This window comes from Rhinopithecus roxellana, chromosome 2 (genome assembly GCF_007565055.1).
Source record: "Rhinopithecus roxellana isolate Shanxi Qingling chromosome 2, ASM756505v1, whole genome shotgun sequence".
Taxonomy (NCBI): domain Eukaryota; kingdom Metazoa; phylum Chordata; class Mammalia; order Primates; family Cercopithecidae; genus Rhinopithecus; species Rhinopithecus roxellana.
In genome coordinates this window covers 26,333,123-26,353,356 of record NC_044550.1, presented here as the reverse complement: position 1 = coordinate 26,353,356, position 20,234 = coordinate 26,333,123, and the positions used below count along the sequence as shown (strand labels likewise).

General features: G+C 36.3%; 1 protein-coding gene across 1 annotated transcript in view; it reads left to right on the top strand.

Moving 5' to 3' along the window:
- Positions 1-16,595, top strand: part of ARSJ (arylsulfatase family member J) — a 99,910-nt gene extending 83,315 nt beyond the window's left edge. Inside the window, exon 4 of the transcript XR_749946.2 lies at positions 16,527-16,595. The gene's annotated coding sequence lies outside the window, so the exon portion shown is untranslated. The remainder of the gene's footprint in view (positions 1-16,526) is intronic.
- The last annotated feature ends 3,639 nt before the right edge of the window (positions 16,596-20,234 follow it).

Sequence of the window (20,234 nt, the reverse complement as noted above, 5' to 3'; positions counted from 1 at the left end):
TGCTAAATGCAAGCCAGTAGCTAGAATAATTATTCACAATAAATATAACAACAAAAAGTCTCCAGAGTATTTAATGAACTCCTATAAATCAATAAGAGAAAATAATGGAAAGGGTCCTCACAAAAGATGACACACAAATGCACAGTCAATATATATGTGCTCAAAATCATTAGGCATTAGAGAAGTAAATTAAAATCAAAATGCTATGCCAGTACATTTATATCAGAAAGGCTAAAATGAAAAAGATAGTACCAGGTGTTGGTAAGCATGTGGAACAACTGAGTGGAAGTGTTGGTGAAAGTGTAAACTAATATAACCACATCAGAAAATGTTTTGGCTGTATCAGTGAAAGTTTAACATGTATATCCCTATAACCCAGCAATTTTATTCCTAGGAATATACCCTGGAGAAATGCGTGTATAGATATTCACCAAAAGTCATGTAAAGATATAATTCATGGAAGCACTATTTATAGTATCCTAACACTGAAAAGCACACTTAATTATTCATCAGCAAGAGAATGAGTAAACAAATTGTGATATTCTCATATAATGGAATGTTATTCTATTGAGGGGGACGTGTTGAGGGGTTACTAGAAGGGGCACAAGAGGGACTTCTGGGGTTCTGCTAATATTTTTTTCTCTGTGCTGCTTGTGGTTATATGTTCAGTTTCTAAAATTCATTAATCTATATAACTAGAGTTTATGTACTTCCCTGTGTTTGTTATACTTCTCACCACTACCAGAGTCTATGATATATATATATTTATATGATATATATATCATAGCAATTCCACTCCCAGATATTTGCCCAAATCCAGGAATAAAACTAATACATGCCTAGCAGAGTGTCTTGCACACTGTAATATTCAATTAACATGAAACACAGAACAAAAAGGCCTAATTTTACCCACCCTATTTTTTTTTTAATCATATTAACCAGCACGCAGAAATTTCTGGGACCTAAATATCCAGCCCTAATACATATTATAGATGACTACCACCAGGGGTCATGCTAGCAGGTTTGTTTCAATAGGTTGAAGCTGAATGTAATTAATTTTATAATTTTTAATAGTTCAAATCCAGTTTTTAAAAATTAAATTATGAAACAAAGGTGATGTGAATAATCATATTGAATGGTAAGTGCAATAAAATATGCATATGCATTGAATTCACAATTGAGTCATGTCCAATATTACAGTCTAACCTCAATTCCTATCAAATAATTTAAGTTAAAAAATAGTGGGTTCCATATTTATGGCTTTCTGATTATAGAGTCTTCTACTGAGGTAACATGATTCCCCTTGAATTCTTCTGTATTGTTCTTATCTTTGCAGTGACTATCCTTGTATTTCTCTGCATTGCTCCACTCCACCCCACCACTATTTCCTCTGCCTATTCATCTCTCCCTCCTTCTCTAGCTCTTTTCTCTTTGTCATCTTTATTTTCCCTTCTCCCTCTTTGTAATTATAATCTCTTTAATATTTTTAAAAACTAACCAAACTCATATGTTGCAATTTAATAAATTAGAGTCTGTGTACCTATCTTCAAAAAAATCTTTGGGCAAATTTTATACTAGGATGCATATTTCCACATAGCCACTTGTATTCCAGCCTTATCTAAGAGTGAAAATGACTGTTGACCAGAAATTAATACTTTTACTGATAGTCAAAAATAGTGATCATATTTCAACAATAGATAACTTTATTTACTATTGCCAGAAAGACTCATAATTATCTTTGTGTGTATATGTTTAATTATAATCACACTTGATTGAATTACAGTTTCCAAGAATTAATTATGGCTGTTAGTGGCTATTAAATAAGAAAATGTGTTTGCAGCTCAAACATTTGTCTTGTTATGTTTCCTAGTGGAAAAAGGCAAATACTGACAGGATATCAGTTTAAGTGAATTCATGTTACTACCCTGCACAATAAAATAATATACAGGGCTGTGCTTTGTGAATTGTGAGTTATATTAGTGAATATCATTTTCTGATTGCCTGCATCTTTCCTATTTTATATACATGTTTATTTTTGTAAGTCAAATGAATATAAAATTTAATTTGAATACTTGTGAATAAAGAGATGCAGCACTGTTTTCTATTAAACTACACTAATCCTCTCAAGCAAAAAGTAGTTTATTAAATCATATTCCATTAATTTTAAGGTGTTGATGCATTTGTCATATTACCTAATTAACACTGTGTTATGGGAGAATTTTTGTAGCATATATTTTGAATTACTTTCAATTGTCTTGAGATAACTGAATTTGAAGAAACAATAGCTATTTTGTTATCTAACTTCACTTGTAAATTTCACCTACTCATTCTTACTAAAAACAAAGTAAAAATTTTAATAAACTTCAGGTTATTAATATACTGTATTTCTCCTTTTCCCTCTAACCACCTTTTGACCATTATTTCTACTATAAATTATTTCATTTTCTTTACAATTCATAAACAAATCTTGCTTTTCATCAAGATTTATTTGTTGTGAACAATTCATTATGAAACAGTGAACACTGTGAAAAATGTTCTAATTTCCTTATAACTTGTCATTAATGCTAATTTACTCTATAATTTATTTAACCTTTAAAGCATCTTTCTTTGATATTTATCTTTAAAATCCCTTTCTAAGCAGCTGTTTACTGAGTTGAAGCATTTTATTAGCTTATTTGGATGCTGTACATGCTTATGAAATACTGACAAATAAATCCTTGAAAATTTACCCAGTAGTTGGCGTCTTTTCTCTTACACTAAAAAGTATTGTCTATACTATTTGCATGCAAAATATACATTTCTGAAACCTGACTTCTAAAGTCTGTCATTTCAATTAACTATTCTCAAATGATCTAACATGCCTTTATCCTAGAAAATGTACTGTTAGTAGTGTTCCTATTATTATTTATTTTTTCTTTAGAGAACTTTGAAGTATCCTTCAAGATACGATTCTACTATAGCTCTTAGAAATAATAGCAATAGGGTGAAATTTGCCCTATTTTAATCATTCACCTAGCTCTCACCTCACATTCACAGCATGAGTTGTCTTTGAAATTCTCTAGTAGCAGGGATTAAGCCAGCATTACAGAATGAACTCCATCTAATTGTGTGTGAAAAGAGAGAAAATGCCAATTACATAAAAACATCAATGACTTCATTTCATTTATTTTGCTCCCTTTCTCTGGATCAAACAGGCAATCTTGATATATAAGAGAAACCAAAATAGGTAGCTAGAGGCTTCACGTTGCTGGTGTGTATCCTCTACAGAGAAAAACAACAACAAAAAAACACCAATGTTTTATTAGTCAGACCAGATTTTTTGGGGTTTTTTTAAGATGAGAAAAATGACAACTTTGTAGGAAAGCTGTGATGCTCTTAGACCAGTCATTTGTACAGACTCTTTTCTACAAAAAGAGAGAGTTGGACTAAATCAAAACAAGGGAGCAAAAGGCAAAACTGATTTTTCACAAATCATAATGTTTAAAAATAGATGTCACTGATCCCCTCAAGCTTGATGCATCCCATCTGAGTCCCACCTGAGACTAACCTCATCCTTTGGCTATAGGTGGTTAACAGAGCAACAAAGAATAAAAAGCCTGAAATCAATCAAATGATTAGTTCAACCTTACTTCTCTCCTCTCAGTACCTCACACTTATTCTCCAGCCTGGAGAGACTCATAGGCAGGGAAATTGCTGTACCTATGTGTTTATAAAAATATAAAGTGATAAGTACGTAAGTGCAAGTAATGATAGAATATTATTGCTAATAATAGGAATATATTATTCTTATTTATGATAGTTAATGAAAGCACAATTGCTAACAGACATATTTAAACATATCATGTTAAACACATTGCTGTATAAGAGGCATTAGCTTAAAGTCATTAAAGCTCATGAGTAGATTAAAATGTTTTTAAAACTGCTATAAGTGACTAATCAATTAAAGTTACTGGGAGGCAAATTTCAGCTCAGAATAAGAAAGAACTTTCTAGCAAAAGTGCAGCTTTTGGTGGAATGTGGTGGCCTCTGAAGACAATGTGTTTCCTCATACTCAGAAATGGAATAGAAGTAGAATCATTGTAAGTCTGGAATATATCCAGTCTCCACGTGCAAATGAGAGCTAGAGAAGCATCCAGAGCACAGACTGCTGTGAGATCTTGAGTCAAAAGCCGCCTTTCACAAGCATCCAGAAAACAATGAGTTCCCGCTGTTTCCAAGTCCAAGGTTCCATTCCAGCAGTGATTCTAACTAATATACAGCAGTTGAGACAATATAAACATACATCTATGCAATCTATTTATTTTCCCCAACTTCAACTGAAATCAGTGGAAAAAAAGCAAAAGATTTGTGCCATATTCAGACACTCTTGAGTATAAGGCCCAATTTATCTCTTCTAAGTGCAACCCAACTGTTCTCTCTCATGACTTCATTTTTGTAGATGGCATAAACCTGCCCCAAACCCTTTTCCAGTTGTACCTCCAAGGGAGATCGGGCCACCTCTAATTACAGTTTACTTAATTTTCAAATGGTTTTTCCAATTATAATGTCAGCACAAGAAGATACCCCTGTTGCCAGGGCAACCTAAATGTACACTTCACTTCCTCAAAACCTAACTCTACCTGATCAAATTAATTCTATATTCTCAGATAATCTCACTTTTGTGTTATTAAAATGTAAGCATTCTGAAGCTTCCATCATCTTATGTTGCCTGTTTTTTCAACGTGTTGTAAATCTATCCTCTTTTCCTTTAGTTTGCTGACATTTTATTTTTCTTAACTAATTCCAATATAACTCTCACCTTGAAAGTCAGATATTTTTCTCATCATTTACATATGTCTGTGTCAAAATTATCATCTCCATTAAAAAAGAGAAATTGACTTCTATAAAGTATCTATAATTAATCAAAACTTTAGTGTATGTCTCAAATAATTTAGATTGTTCAATATATTGTGTATTTATATAAACACTGGAAACATACATGAGCATTCCAACCAGTGTGTGTGTGTGTGTTTGTGTGTGTATATGTGTGTGTGTGAATTTTTTTTTTTGTTTTGCTGGGAATTTCTTTTTCTTTTAAATTATACTTTAAGTTCTAGGATACATGTGCACCATGTGCAGGTTTGTTACCTATGTATACATGCGCCATGTTGGTTTGCTGCACCCATCAACTCGTCATTTACATTAGATATTTCTCCTAATGCCATCCCTCCTCCAGCTCCCAACTCCATGACAGGACCCGGTGTTGTGATGTTTCCCACCCTGTGTCCACGTGTTCTCATTGTTCAGTTCCCACCTATGAGTGAGAACATATGGTGTTTGGTTTTCTGTCTTTGTAATAGTTTGCTGAGAATGATGGTTTCCAGCTTCATCCATGTCCCTGCAAAGGACATGAACTCATCATTTTTTATAGCTGCATAGTATTCCATGGTGTATATGTGCCATATTTTCTTAACCCAATCTATCATTGATGGACATTTGGGTTGGTTCCAAGTCTTTGCTGTTGTGAATAATGCCACAATAAACATACGTGTGCATGTGTCCTTATGGCAGCATGCTTTATAATCTTTTGGGTATATGCCCACTAATAGGATTGCTGGGTCAAACGGTAATTCTAGGTCTAGATCCTTGAGGAATTGCCAAACTGTCTTCCACAATGGTTGAACCAATTTACACTCCCACCAACAGTGTAAAAGTGTTCCTATTTCTCCACATCCTCTCCAGCATCTGTTGTTTCCTGACTTTTTAATGATTGCCATTCTAACTGGCATGAGATGGTATCTCATTGTGGTTTTGATTTGCATTTCTCTGATGACCAGTGATGGTGAGCATTTTTTTCACGTGTCTGTTGGCTGCATAGATGTCTTTTTTTTTTTTTTTTTTTTTTTGAGATGGAGTCTTGCTCTGTCGCCCAGGCTGGAGTGCAGTGGCATGATCATGGCTCACTGCAAGCTCCGCCTCCCGAGTTCACACCATTCTCCTGCCTCAGCCTCCCTAGTAGCGGGGACTATAGGTGCCCACCACCATGCCTGGCTAACTTTTTGTATTTTTGGTAGAGATGGGGTTTCACAGTATTAACCAGGATGGTCTCGATCTCCTGACCTCATGATTCACCTGCCTCAGCCTCCCAAAGTGCTGGGATTATAGGTATGAGCCACCGCACCCAGCCAGATGTCTTCTTTTGAGAAGTGTCTGTTCATATCCTTTGCCAGTTTTTGATGGAGTTGTTTTTCTTCCTTGTAAATTTGTTTAAATTCTTTGTAGATTCTGAATATTAGCCCTTAGTCAGGTGGGTAATTGCAAAAAATTTTCTCCCATTCTGTAGGTTGCCTCTTCACTCTGATGGTAGTTTCTTTTGCTGTGCAGAAGCTTTTTAGTTTAATTAGATACCATTTGTCTAATTAGGCTTTTATTGCCATTGCTTTTGGTGTTTTAGTCATGAAGTCTTTCTTTGCCCATGCCTATGTCCTGAATAGTATTGCCTAGGTTTTCTTCTAGGGTTTTTATGGTTTTAGGTCTTACAGTTAAGTCTTTAATCCATCTGTTAATTTTTGTATAAAGTATAAGGAAGGGATCCACTTTCAGCTTTCTACATATGACTGGCCAGTTTTCCCAGCACCATTTATTAAATAGGGAATCCTTTCCCCATTTCTTGTTTTCTTGAGATTTGTCAAAGATTAGATGGTTGTAGATGGTGGGGTTATTTCTGAGGCCTCTGTTCTTTTACATTGGTCTTTATATCTGTTTTGGTACCAGTACTATGCTGTTTTGGTTACTGTAGGCTTTTACTATAGCTTGAAGTCAGGTAGTGTGATGCCTCCAGCTTTGTTCTTTTTGCTTAGGATTGTGTTATCTATGTGGGTTCTTTTTTGGTTCTGTGTGAACTTTAAAGTAGTTTTTTCCAATTCTGTGAAGAAAGTCATTGATAGCTTGATGGGGATGGCATTGAATCTAGAAATTACCTTAGGCATTATGGCCATTTTCACAATATTGGTTCTTCCTATCCATGAGCATGGAATGTTCTTCCATCTGTTTGTGTTCTCTTTTATTTCGTTGAGCAGTGGTTTGTAGTTCTCCTTGAAGAGGTCCTTCACATCCCTTGTAAGTTGGATTCCTAGGTATTTTATTCTCTTTGTAGCAATTGTGAATGGGTTTTCACTCACAAATTGGCAGTTTGTCTGTTATTGACGTATAGGAATGCTTGTGATTTCTGCACATTGATTGTGTATCCTGAGACTTTGCTGAAGTTGCTTACCAGCTTAAGGAGATTTGGGACTGAGACTATGGGGTTTTCTAAATATACAATCATGTCATCTGCAAACAGGGACAATTTGATGTCCTCTTTTCCTAATTTAATACTCTTTATTTATTTATCTTGCCTGATTGCCCAGGCCAAAACTTCCAACTCTATGTTGAATAGGTGTGGTGATAGAGGGCATCCTTGTCTTGTCTTGAAAGGGAAATCCCCTGACCCCTTGCGCTTCCCGGGTGAGGTGACACCCCAGCCTGTTTTGGCTCACCTTCCGTGGGCTGCACCCACTGTCCAACCAATCCCAACTAAATGAACCAGGAACCTCAGTTGGAAATGCAGAAATCACCCATCTTCTGCATCTGTTCTGGTCTTGTTTCAGTTTTCAAAGGGAATGCTTCCAGTTTTTGCCCATTCAGTATGATATTGGCTGTGGGTTTGTCATAAATAGCTCTTATTATTTTGAGATACATTCCATCAATACCTAGTTTTTTAAGACTTTTTAGCATGTAGAGCTGTTGAATTTTGTCGAAGGCCTTTTCTGCATCAATTGAGACAATCATGTGGTTTTTGTCATTGATTCTGTTCATGTGATGGATTACATTTATTGATTTGTGTATGTTGAACCAGCCTTGCATCCCAGGGATGAAGCAGACTTGATTGTGGTGGATAAGCTTTTTAATGTGCTGCTGTATTCGTTTTACCAGTATTTTATTGAGGATTTTTGCATTGATGTTCATCAGGGATATTGGTCTAAAATTCTCTTTTTTGTGTGTGTCTCTGCCAGGCTTTGGTATCAAGATGATTTTGGCCTCATAAAATGAGTTAGGGAGGATTCCCTCTTTTTCTATTGATTGGAATTGTTTCAGAAAAAAATGGTACCAGCTCCTCTTTCTACCTCTGGTAGAATTTGGCTGTGAATCCATCTGGTCCTGGACTTTTTTTGGTTAGTAGTCTATTAATTATTGCCTTAATTTCAGAACCTGTTATTAGTCTATTCAGAGATTCAACTTCTCCCTGATTTAGTCTTGGGAGAGTGTATGAGTCCAGGAATTTATCCATTTCTTCTAGATTTTCTAGTTTATTTGCATAGAGGTGTTTATAGTATTCTCTGATGGTAGTTTGTATTTCTGTGGGATCGGTGGTGATATCTCCTTCGTAAATTTTATTGCATCTATATGACTCTTGTCTCTTTTCTTCTTTATTAGTCATGCTAGCAGTCTATTTTGTTGATCTTTTGAAAAAAACAGCTCCTGGATTCACTGATTTTTTTGAATTTTTTTTTTTGTGTGTGTCTCGATCTCCTTCAGTTCTGCTCTGATCTTACTTATTTCTTGCCTTCCACTAGCTTTTCAATTTGTTTGCTCTTGCCTCTCTAGTTCTTTTAATTGTGATGTTAGAATGTCAATTTTAGATCTTTTCAGCTTTCTCCTGTAGTCATTTAGTGCTGTAAATTTCCCTATACACACTGCTTTAAATGTGTCCCAGAGATGCTGGTACATTGTGTCTTTGTTTTCATTGGTTTCAAAGAACATCTTTATTTCTGCCTTCATTTTGTTATTTACCCAATAGTCATTCAGGAGCAGGTTGTTTAGTTTCCATGTAGGTGTGAGGTTTTGAGTGAGTTTCTTAATCCTGAGTTCTAATTTGATTGCGCTGTGGTCTGAGAGACAGTTTGTTGTGATATCTGTTCTTTTACATTTGCTGAGGAGTGCTTTACTTCCAATTACATGGTCAATTTTAGAGTAAGTGTGATGTGATGCTGAGAAGAATGTATATTCTGTTAACTTGGGGTGGAGAGTTCTGTAGATGTCTATTAGGTCGGCTTGGTCCAGAGCTAAGTTCAAGTCCTAGATATCCTTGTTAACTTTCTGTCTTGTTGATCTGTCTGATATTGACAGTGGGTTGTTAAAGTCTCCCATGATTATTGTGTGGGAGTCTAAGTCTCTTTGTAGGTCCTTAAGGACTTGCTTTATGAATCTCTGGGCTCCTGTATTGAATGCATATATATTTAGGAATAGTTAGCTCTTCTTGTTGAATTGATCCCTTTACCATTATGTAATGGCTTTCTTTGTCTCTTTTGATCTTTGTTGGTTTAAAGTCTGTTTCATCAGAGACTAGGATTACAACCCCTGCTTTTTTATGCTTTCCATTTGCTTGGTAGATCGTCCCCCATCCCTTTATTTTGAGCATATCTGTGTCTCTGCATGTGAGTTGGGTCTCCTGAATATAGCACACTGTTGGGTCTTGACTCTTTATCCAATTTGTCAGTCTGTGTCTTTTAATTCTGTTGTTTACCCTATTTACATTTAAGGTGAATATTGTTATGTGTGAATTTGATCCTGTCATTATGATGTTAACTGGTTATTTTGCCTGTTGGTTGATGCAGTTTCTTCCTAGCATCAACGGTCTTTACAATTTGGCATGTTTTGCAGTGGCTGGTACTGGTTTTTCCTTTCCATATTTAGTGCTTCCTTCAGGACCTCTTGTAAGTCAGGCCTGGTGGTGACAAAATCTCTCAGCATTTGCTTGTCTGTGAAGGATTTTATTTCTCCTTCACTTATGAAGCTTGATTTGGCTTGATATGAAATTCTGGGTTGAAAATTCTTTTCTTTAAGAATGTTGAATATTAGTCCCCCACTCTCTTCTGGCATGTAGGGTTTCTGCCAAGAGATCTGCTGTTAGTCTGATGGGCTTCCCTTTGTGGGTAACCCGACATTTGTCTCTGGCTGCCCTTAACATTTTTTCCTTCATTTCAGCATTGGTGAATCTGACAATTATGTGTTTGGGGTTGCTCTTCTTGAGGAGTATCTTTGTGGTGTTCTCTGTAGTTCCTGAATTTGAATGTTGGCCTGCCTTGTTAGGCTGGGGAAGTTCTCCTGGATAATATCCTGAGGAGTGTTTTCTAACTTGGTTCCATTCTCTCTGTCACTTTCAGATTCACCAATCAAATGTAGACTTCGTCTTTTCACATAGTCCCATATTTCTTGGGGCTTTGTTCATTTCTTTTTAGTCTTTTTTTCTAATCTTGTCTTCTCCCTTTATTTCATTAATTTGATCTTCAATCACTGATATCCGTTCTTCCATTCGATCGAATCAGCTATTGAAGTTTGTGTATGTGTCACAAAGTTCTTATGCTGTGGTTTTTGGCTCCGTCAGGTCATTTAAGGTCATCTCTATGCTGTTGATTCTAGTCAGTCATTCATCTAACTTTTTTTCAAGGTTTTTAGCTTCTTTGCAATGGGTTAGAACATGTTCTTTTAGCTTGAAGAAGTTTATTATTACCGACCTTCTGAAGCCTACTTCTGCCAACTTGTCAAAGTCATTCTCCATTCAGTTTTGTTTGGTTGCTAGTGACGAGCTGCTATCCTTTGGAAAAGAGGTGCTCTGAATCTTGGAATTTTCAGCTTTTCTGCTCTTGTTTCTCCCTGTATTTGTGGTTTTATCTACCTTTAGTCTTTGATGTTGGTGACCTACAGATGGGATTTTGGTGTGGATGTCTTTTTTGTTGATGTTGATGCTATTCCTTTCTGTTTGTTAGTTTTCCTTCTAACAGTCAGGACCCTCAACTGCAGATCTGTTGGAGTTTGCTGGAGTTCCACTCCAGACCCTGTTTGAGTGGGTATTACCAGCAGAGGCCACAGAACAGCAAATATTGCAGAACAGCAAATATTGCTGCCTGATCCTTCCTCTGGAAGCTTTGTCCCAGAGGGGCACCCACATGTATGAAGTGCCTATTGGCTGCTACTGGGAGGTGTCTCCCAGTCAGGCTACACGGGGATCAGGGACCCACTTGAGGAGGCAGTCTGTCCATTCTCAGAGCTTGAATGTTGTGTTGGGAGAACCACTGCTCTCTTTAGAGCTCTCAGACAGGGACGTTTAAGTCTGCAGAAGTTGTCTGCTGCCTTTTGTTCAGCTATGCCCTGCCCGCAGAGATGGAGTCTGTAGAGGCAGTAGGCCATGCAGAGAGGCGAGCTCTGCCCAGTTTGAACTTCTGGGCCCCTTTGTTTACCTACTCAAGCCTCAGCAATGGTGGACGCCCCTCCCCCGACCAGGCTGCAGCCTTGCAGGTCGATCTCAGACTGCTGCACTAGCAGTGAGCAAGGTTCCATGGGCATGGGACCCTCTGAGCCAGGTACAGGAGGGAAACTCCTGATCTGCTGGTTGCTAAGACCTTGGGAAAAGTACAGTGGGAGTGTGGGAGTGTACCGTTGTTCCAGGTACAGTCAGTCATTTCTTCCCTTGGCTATGAAAGGGAAATCACCTGACCCCTTGCATTTCCCAGGTGAGGCAATGCCCCGCCCTGCTTCAGTTCACCCTCCCTGGGCTGCCCCCACTGTCCAACCAGTCCCAGTGAGATGAACCTGGTACCTCAGTTGAAAATGCATAAATCACCCATCTTCTACATCGATCTCACTGGAAGCTGCAGACTGGAGCTCTTCCTATTTGACCATATTGGAAACCCCAACCACTTTTTAATTTGAGCTTTTTCAGTTTTTTATGTGGTTTGGCTATGTCTCCACCCAAATCTCAACTTGAATTGTAGTTCCCATAATCCCTGTGTGTCATGGAAGGGATCAGGTGGGAGGTAATTGAATCATGGGAGCAGTTACCTCCATGCTGTTCTCATGATAGTGAGTGAATTCTCATGAGATCTGATGGCTTTATAAAAGTCTTTCCCCCCAACTTTGCTCTGTACTTTTCCTCACTGCTGCCATGTAAAGAAGGACACGTTTGCTTCCCCTTCTGCCATGATTGTAAGTTTCCTGAGGCTTCCCCAACCCTGCAGAACTGTGACTCAATTAAACCTCTATCCTTTATAAATTGTCCAGTTTAGGGTATTTCTTCATAGGAGTGTAAGAATGAACTAATACGGTTTCTGTTTTTGGGGTTGTTTTTCTTTTTTTCTTTTTTTTTTTTTTACAGAGTTTCACTTTTGTTGCCCAGGCTAGAGTGCAATGATGCAATCTCAGCCACTGCAACCTCTGCCTCCCAGGTTTAAGTGATTCTCCTGACTCAGCCTCCCAAGTAGCTGGAATTGCAGACACCCACCACCATGCCCAGCTAATTTTTATATTTTTAGCAGAGACAGGGTTTCACCATGTTGACCAGGCTGGTTTCAAACTCCTGACCTCAGGTGATCCACCCACCTCAGCCTCCCAAAGTGCTGGGATTACAGATGTGAGCCCTGGTGCCCCGCCTGATACAGTTTTACAATGGAATCATGTCTGCTTTAACAGACAACTTCTTTGAATTTAATTTGATCATTTTTATTTTCTTTTCTGATGTTACCTTATACACTGGGCCCTGAGAAGCCTTCTCACAGACCAGAGCCTCCTCCCCAGCCTTGCCCTTTTCCATATCACCTCTGATATTGCTGAAAGTATTCTTGATTTTGATAACATCAAGATATTTCAAGCCCATTCTTATTTATCTGATCTTAAAACATTGAGTCAGCTATACTTCAAAAAGCCCTGGTTTTTAGGAATAAAGAATATGAGAAACCATGATATTGACATTAGCTCATACATTAAACTCTTCCAAGACTATAGGTGGCAGGAAGAGGACACCAGATGACCCAACCAGTGTCTGCTTGAATCATTAAAGCATGTTGAACATTGGAATAGGAAAGTATGTTCACAAATAACATAATGATGTACAATATTTTAGCTTTTCCAAAACCATAAAAAATGAACAAAAGTAAACTTTTATGACAGTAATTTTTTAGCCTATTGAAATAAATTATGTACATCCACTAGAGTTTCCTGGAAAAGAAGAATAGGAAATCAGTTAACAATAGTGCTTGCCAAAAAAGAATTCTTCATTCTTCCTTTATATATTCAAACCCGAAGAATGCAACTTGAGGAACTTAAATTAAGATTTGTTTCTTTCCATGAATGATAGGGTTTTTAAATAGAAGGGTTAGGAAAGAGGTCCTATGCATTTTAATCATTAATTACGTTAGAAAAAAATGCAAAATTAATAATTGAGGGAACCAAAATCTCAGGTGACAATCTAAAATTCCGTGGTCATAAGTAATACCCCACCACAAAGATAAATCAACCCTTGTGTTTTTATCACCACACAATGGTTAAAATCTAAGCCTCTGTCACATCAATTATCTGGCCAAATAGCCAGTGGAAAAGTAAAAAGTCGAAGTAATTTGAAAAGAGTTTCACAAATGTTTGCTTCTGAATAATACACAAGGTAACAGGTAATTTCCTGGGAATGTATCTTGAATACACATTTCTTCCATAAAATAAAACTTTTAAAAATGATTTCTCTTTTTCAGGGTGTGGTTTTGCGGAATTGTGAAAAGTATTGCCCTTTGTTTTAACTTCATCTGGAAACTTCAGGAACAGACCAACTATTGCTAATCCAGCTGGAAGCAATTTATATGATATAGATATTTGTGATAAACCCTCCCCAGAGAGCTCCTTAAGTTGTTGCACCAGGCAAGAGTCATTCATAAACTTTAGCTGTGTTTTCAAGAGCTATTGTTTCTCCCAATTACAGCAACTACAGGCTTAATAAATTCATCCATAGATATATACTGAGCATTACATCAAAGTCAATCTTCACTTTGTTCTAACTACTCTTTGCTTTCCAATAATTGAGAATTTTGTCAAGAGATAAGGCTGTTGTCATAATTTTAAATTGGAATTTCTCAATTTCTTTCTGTTTTCTAAAGAAATATAATGGTTTTGAAAGATACTGGACTTGACATTAATGTTAGTAGTTCACCTATACATCAATCTTAAAAGACAAAAGTCTGAAATTAACTATTAGTATGAAATCAGTAAGAACTCATAAATAAATAAACATTAAGTAGAAACGAATCTTACTAAACTTTGGCCATCAGATGAGAAGACAAGAACTTAAATTGATTTTTTACTTAATTATACTTTTGGATCAATATTCTATGTGGAAGTAACTTGCCATTTTCTTATACTAATATATAGAAAGACTGGATTACAATACTTTGCATAGCTACCCAAAATTTATATTATCATTATACTAATCTGGTTAAGAAATAGAGAGACTAGAAATGAAAATGTAAAAAGAATTTTCCCTCTTAATTCAATGTAGTGTAAAGAATAGGATACATCTCAGAAGCACAAAATTGAATTTATAAAGGAAATTAACAACCCAGAATCTCTCAGTTTGAGTGGCTCTCTTCACAACTCATTCAGAACAATTGTGCAACTAGAATAATGATCTTGCCCATTGATATGATTTGGCTGTGTCCCCACCCAAATCTCACCTTGAATTGTAATAATTTTCATGTGTTAAAGGCAGGGCCAGGTGGACATAATTGAATCATGAGGGCGGTATCCTCCATTCTGTTCTCATGGTAGTGAGTAAGTCTCATGAGATTTGATGGTTTTTTAATGGAGAGTTTCCCTGCACAAGCTCCCTTGCCTGCTGCCATGTAAGATGTATCTTGTTTTCCTTTTGCCATGATTGTGAGGCTTCCTCAGCCATGTGGAAACTGTGAGCCAATTAAACCTCTTTCCTTCATAAATTACCCATCTTGGGTATGTCTTTATTAGCAGAATGAGAACAGACTAATACACCTATATTTAACTGCACAAGCCTTACCTTTATGGTTTATTTCTAATATTATTTATATTTTTATACTATCTCCAACAACCAGTTCTCCATTTTTTAAAACTTAAATTGTTTCATTACAAATGTTAGTTTTAATATGATACAGAGAATTCAATGATGTTAGTTATATGCTAATATTTATGCAAATGAAAATTTTTGTTCTTTGATGATAAGTTATGTCACTATTGTACTGTTGTAGAATACCAGTAGAAAAACTTCTTATTGTCCCCAAATTAAAGCCTAGAATCTACAGTCTAAAGTCAAATAATGCAAATGCATTTTCTCATTTTCCCAGAATTGAAAGAATCCAGTCTAATGTCAAGTAATGTCAAATTCTAAAGTCAAAAAACTACCAGCTGTGGGCTCAATCACATTCAAGAGAGACTTGCTAAGGGGCACTATTTCAGCACAGTTGGAGCTCTTCATTGTTCCAACCCTTTACTTCCTGACTTCCTCTGGACTACATAAAATGAAGGCAGGCTAGAAGTCATTATTGATGAGAATGAGAATTTGTGGAGCAGCTTCTCTTACTCCTCCCATTAGTGAGAAGCATCCATTATATTCTCTCTCATCCTACAAGATGGAGGATGCCAAAACCACTACCCCCTTCACTAAGTTGTGACTGCTGATCATCCGTTGTGTGAAATGTCCTAACTACTGAGCCGGCAGGATATCTGGTGTCCTAGACTTACAGCTGCTGATGAGAGAAAAGAAAGTCAAGAAAGATGATGAGGAGAGAAATCAGCAAGGAGAAGGTGGGGAGGTAACCTGTATGCCTGCTCTGTTGTATGGCAAGGATACAGATATTTCTGACAATCACCTTAGGTGTTGGTTAGAAATTAATTTATCAGGCTGGGCACAGTGGCTCATGTATGTAATTCCAGCACTGTTGGGGGGTGCCGAGGTGGCTGAATCACGAGGTCAGGAGTTCAAGACCAGCCTGGCCAAGATGGTGGAACCTCATCTCTACTAAAAATTAGCCGGGCATGGTGGCAGGTGCCTGTAATCCCAGCTACTCAGGAGGCTGAGGCAGAGAATTGCTTGAACCTGGGAGCCAAGATCATGTCACTGCACTACACTCCAGCCTGGGTGACAGAATGAGACTCTGTCAAAAAAAGAAAAGAAAAAAAAAGAAAAAAATTTATCAGTAAGATAAATTAATTCACCTCAAGAGAGCTACTAGAAGACAAAATTCTCAACACGAAGTAATAGAATGCCCCTTCCACAGCAGAAATGAGCAGATGGTGGTAGTCTCTAGTTACCTAGTACCTGGTTGGTGATTTAGAGAAGGGAGAATATCGGTATGGTGTGTTAGAGTTAATAAAGGAGGTGGCTGAAGGTAGAGATGGGATTGTTTGGCTTGCATATGAAAGGTATGTTCATAGGCAAGTTGTTTGCTATCTCTAGCAATTAGCTATCCTTGGAAGAGACAGTCTCTCCAAGATCAGCAAGACCCCAAGATGTCAAAGCATGATAAAATATAAAAATGCATAATTAATGTTGCAAGAAGACAGACAAGTATTAACATTTCCTTTGCAAGGGGGTTTTCCCTCAAGTTCAGTCACTGAAGGTGTTGCTGTCTGGGAAGAGCAGTCTCAGATTATTGAGGTTGTCTCTGATCCAGCCTTCTATGAAACTCAGGTTCATATTATTGGTGCTTTCTTTCCAGCCTCCATGGATGCAGGCAACCTTAAAATTCAGACTCAAGGTTACCAACTACTGGCAGATGCCGTCCAGGTAAACAGCACACACTGACTTCAACCTCATCTATTTTGGATTTGTGTTTTCTTGTCAGTTCTGCCCTCTGATGGTTTTTCTGAATTTATCATCTTTACCATTACTTTTGAAAAGATTTTCACTTTTAATCTATTACTGCAGATATGCCATGCTGGGAAGGGTTTATCTACTCAGCTTGTCAACCATTTTCCTAAAATAAAAGTCTTACATTTACATGTTTAATGTCTCTTTGCTTGTTAAAAAATTATTCGCAATGAACTCTATTAAAAGCAAGAAAAACAATCCTAAAATAGTATCTAATGAAATGTCAATCTGGATTTTCTAGCTTTCAGACAGTTTCCTACACTTTGAACAATTGCCATTAAAGTAAAAGTTACTTAAGATTTTTGACTAAATACTTTGTAATTTTTATGTTTTCTAAGAAATTTTAAACCTTTCCTGTTACACTCTGAAATCTAATTTTAAAATGTGACAATGTCAGTCTTCCCTTTTTGCTATTTAAACTATTTTTGTAAGGATGTGAATATTTCTTAATGTACAAATGTTATTTTCTAGTTCACTGATTTAGAGCATAGAAGCCATTGACCCTATCTTCAGAATATGCAATATCCTCTAAATGGACAGTACAAAAACATTTTAAAGGCCAACCAAAGAAGACTTAACTATGCATTAGACAAGAACATAAATGTGTAGTCCATAAATTGTATCAGAAAATAAAATTTGAATTGGATAGAATGTTACAATTAAAATATATTAATTTTATATTACGTTGCTTTCATTTTTGAGATCTGATACACAAAGAGAAACAAAATAATTAGATAATTCAATAATCCTAAACCAACCATTGATATGTAGACTTTTTTTTTCTTTTTTATACAGAGTCTTACTTTGTCACCCATGCAGGGTGGTACAATCATTGGTCACTGCAGCCTCAACCTTCTAAGCTCAAGCAATCCTCCCACCTCAGGGTCCCAACTACCTGGGACCACAGACATGCACCACCATGCCTAGCTAATTTTTAAAAAAATTTTTTGTAGAGACGATGTCTCTCTATGTTGCCCAGGCTGGTCTCAAACTCCTGGGCTCAAGCAATCCTCCCACCTTGGCCTCCCAAAGTGCTGGAATTACAGGTGTGAGCCACTGCACCCAGCTGACATCTATTTTTGATTATTCAGTAGATCAGTTTGAGTCTGACTTATTGTTTCATTTTAATTTTAGTTAAACTGGAATTTTATGAGCCATCTTAGCATGTTTTATGTCACCAAATAAACTTGGGAATTTAAATAACTACCATTAATTCATCATATTTCCATTGTCTTAGGAATCAAGTCAGGTTTGAGAACTAGCTGGTAATCAGGAAGCTTGGGAAAGGCCTGCATAACAAAAGAGATATGGACAAACATGTTTTGTATGTAATGACTACACCAAAGTCATTTGCCAGTTAAGTTATCTGCCTTGTGAGAATTATTCTCATCTGTTTATATGAAGAAAAACAGAGAAAAGAGGAAGAGTTTAGAATAAACAAATATTTATTTAATGAGTGTTGGTTCAATCTCAATACCAATCAAAATGAAACACAATTTGAAATAAGATATTTTTCAATTATCAGTAGTAATGAAAATGGTATCATAATAACCTTAGACAAGGGGGAAGTGAAATAGATGTTTCATGAACTGTTGGTTTAAATATAAATTACTATCAGTCATAGGAGGATGAATTGGCATTACATAGCATCAAAAATCTTTTATATATATATATATACACACACACACACTTTAGCCAACTAAACTTTCAGAACTCTTTTCTTTAAAAAAGTGCAAAGATGTAGGTATACACATGTTTATCACAATTTTACATATAATTGTGAAAATTTTGACAGGAGTGAGGGCCTTTACTAAAGACATGAGCTAAAGAATTTGCATAGTTCTGCTCCTTTAAGGAAGAATGCATCTTCAAGCCACCTCAAAGCAAAACCTTTCCTTACTAAGGACTCCCAGTAGCCTTCCTACACTGTGGTTGAGTTTTCTGACTTTACTAAACATTGACTTCTATGGTTCAGCACCTCAAAATTGACTTAAAATGTATTATTAACGTGTATAACATTTATTCCTAAGTTTTATTCTAATTTCATTATTCTTATATTTTGGATTTTCTGCCTCTCTCTTATTTTTCTTTAACTTAAATGGTGACTACTGCATTTTTAATAAAAAGAATTTGACTTTATTTGTACATTCTTAGAAACTACTTTTAGTCTTAATAATCTCATTCATAACTCTACTTTTTAGGTCTAGCTTTTTATATTGCACATATTTATTTTCAAACTTAATTGTTTTAAACTTAATTGCTTTTTCCATATTTTAAAATTAATATTTTATTTTTAGAATAAATTTTACCTTAAAATTATATTTTATTTCTGTTTTTTGTTTGTTTAGACTAATCTCTTTAATTGTCTGTTTTCAATTTCTTATTTTTAGTTTCTGTTTGGTTTTATTACTATTTTTTGACAGTTTCTTGCTCTATTACCCTTGACTTCTCAAACTCAAGTGATCCTCCTACCTCAGCCTCCCAAAAGTAACTACACCCAGCTAACTTTTTTCTTCTTTTTTTTCTTTTTTGTTTTTTGTGGAGACAGGGATCTCACTATGTTTCCTGGGCTAGTCTTGAGCTTCTGGCCTCAAGCTATCTTCCCACTGTGGCCTCCCATAGTGCTGGGATTATAGTCATGAGCCACTGTGTCCAGATGATTATTTTTAGTTTGCTCTTCTGTTGAACAACCTGATTCCATGACTCATATTCAAGACAAGAATCCTGGCCTGGCCCTGCCCACCAATGACTTCTACACCCATCTGAATGAAGAGGTTGGTTAGCTTTCTGTTCTTCTTAAACTCAATTTTCACAAGAAGTCAATTCTCCTTTTCAGTCCATTGAAACTTAACTGTGAATCAACTTGAAATCTAACTGGCAGCATGTTACAATTGCAATCTATTTATTAACAAAGGTACACTTTAAAGATGCATAATTGAGAACTGCCTAAAAGATAGGCAATCCTTCTAAGTCTCTCTAGGAGCTTCAACGTGAGTGCATGGGTTAAGCCAGATTATCAAAAATCTTGTACATGAATATATAGTGTTCTGACCCCACATAATATATAAAATTATGTTTTGGTGTTCATTTACCGGTCTAATTTAAAGAATCATATAAGAAATTGCCCTATGAAAAGTGCCTATATATTTACTGTGGAGAAATTACTAGTAACATAGTTTCTCTGGAGCAACTGGTTTGTTTTGATTTTGTGCTTATTGACATGATAAATTTTATCTTATTGACCCTCTGAACCCATTTTTTTTCCTTTTCAATTGGCTACTAAAGCACATTGAGTTGAAATCATGGCCCATGTCCAATAAGCACACAGTATCTCTTGGCAAGCAATTTACTACTCACTTCTAGTTTTATTTTATTTTCCTCATTTCGAGATATTTTCCTGAGTTATTTTCCTAGTTATATACTTTTAATTTATCTGGGCATATTATATGCATTGTTATACTACACCTTAAAGAATTTTGAAACAAATACTCTGAAAGAGAAACAAAGGTCCGCATTATAACCCCATTTTATGCTTAAGAAAAACAGGACAGTGTGA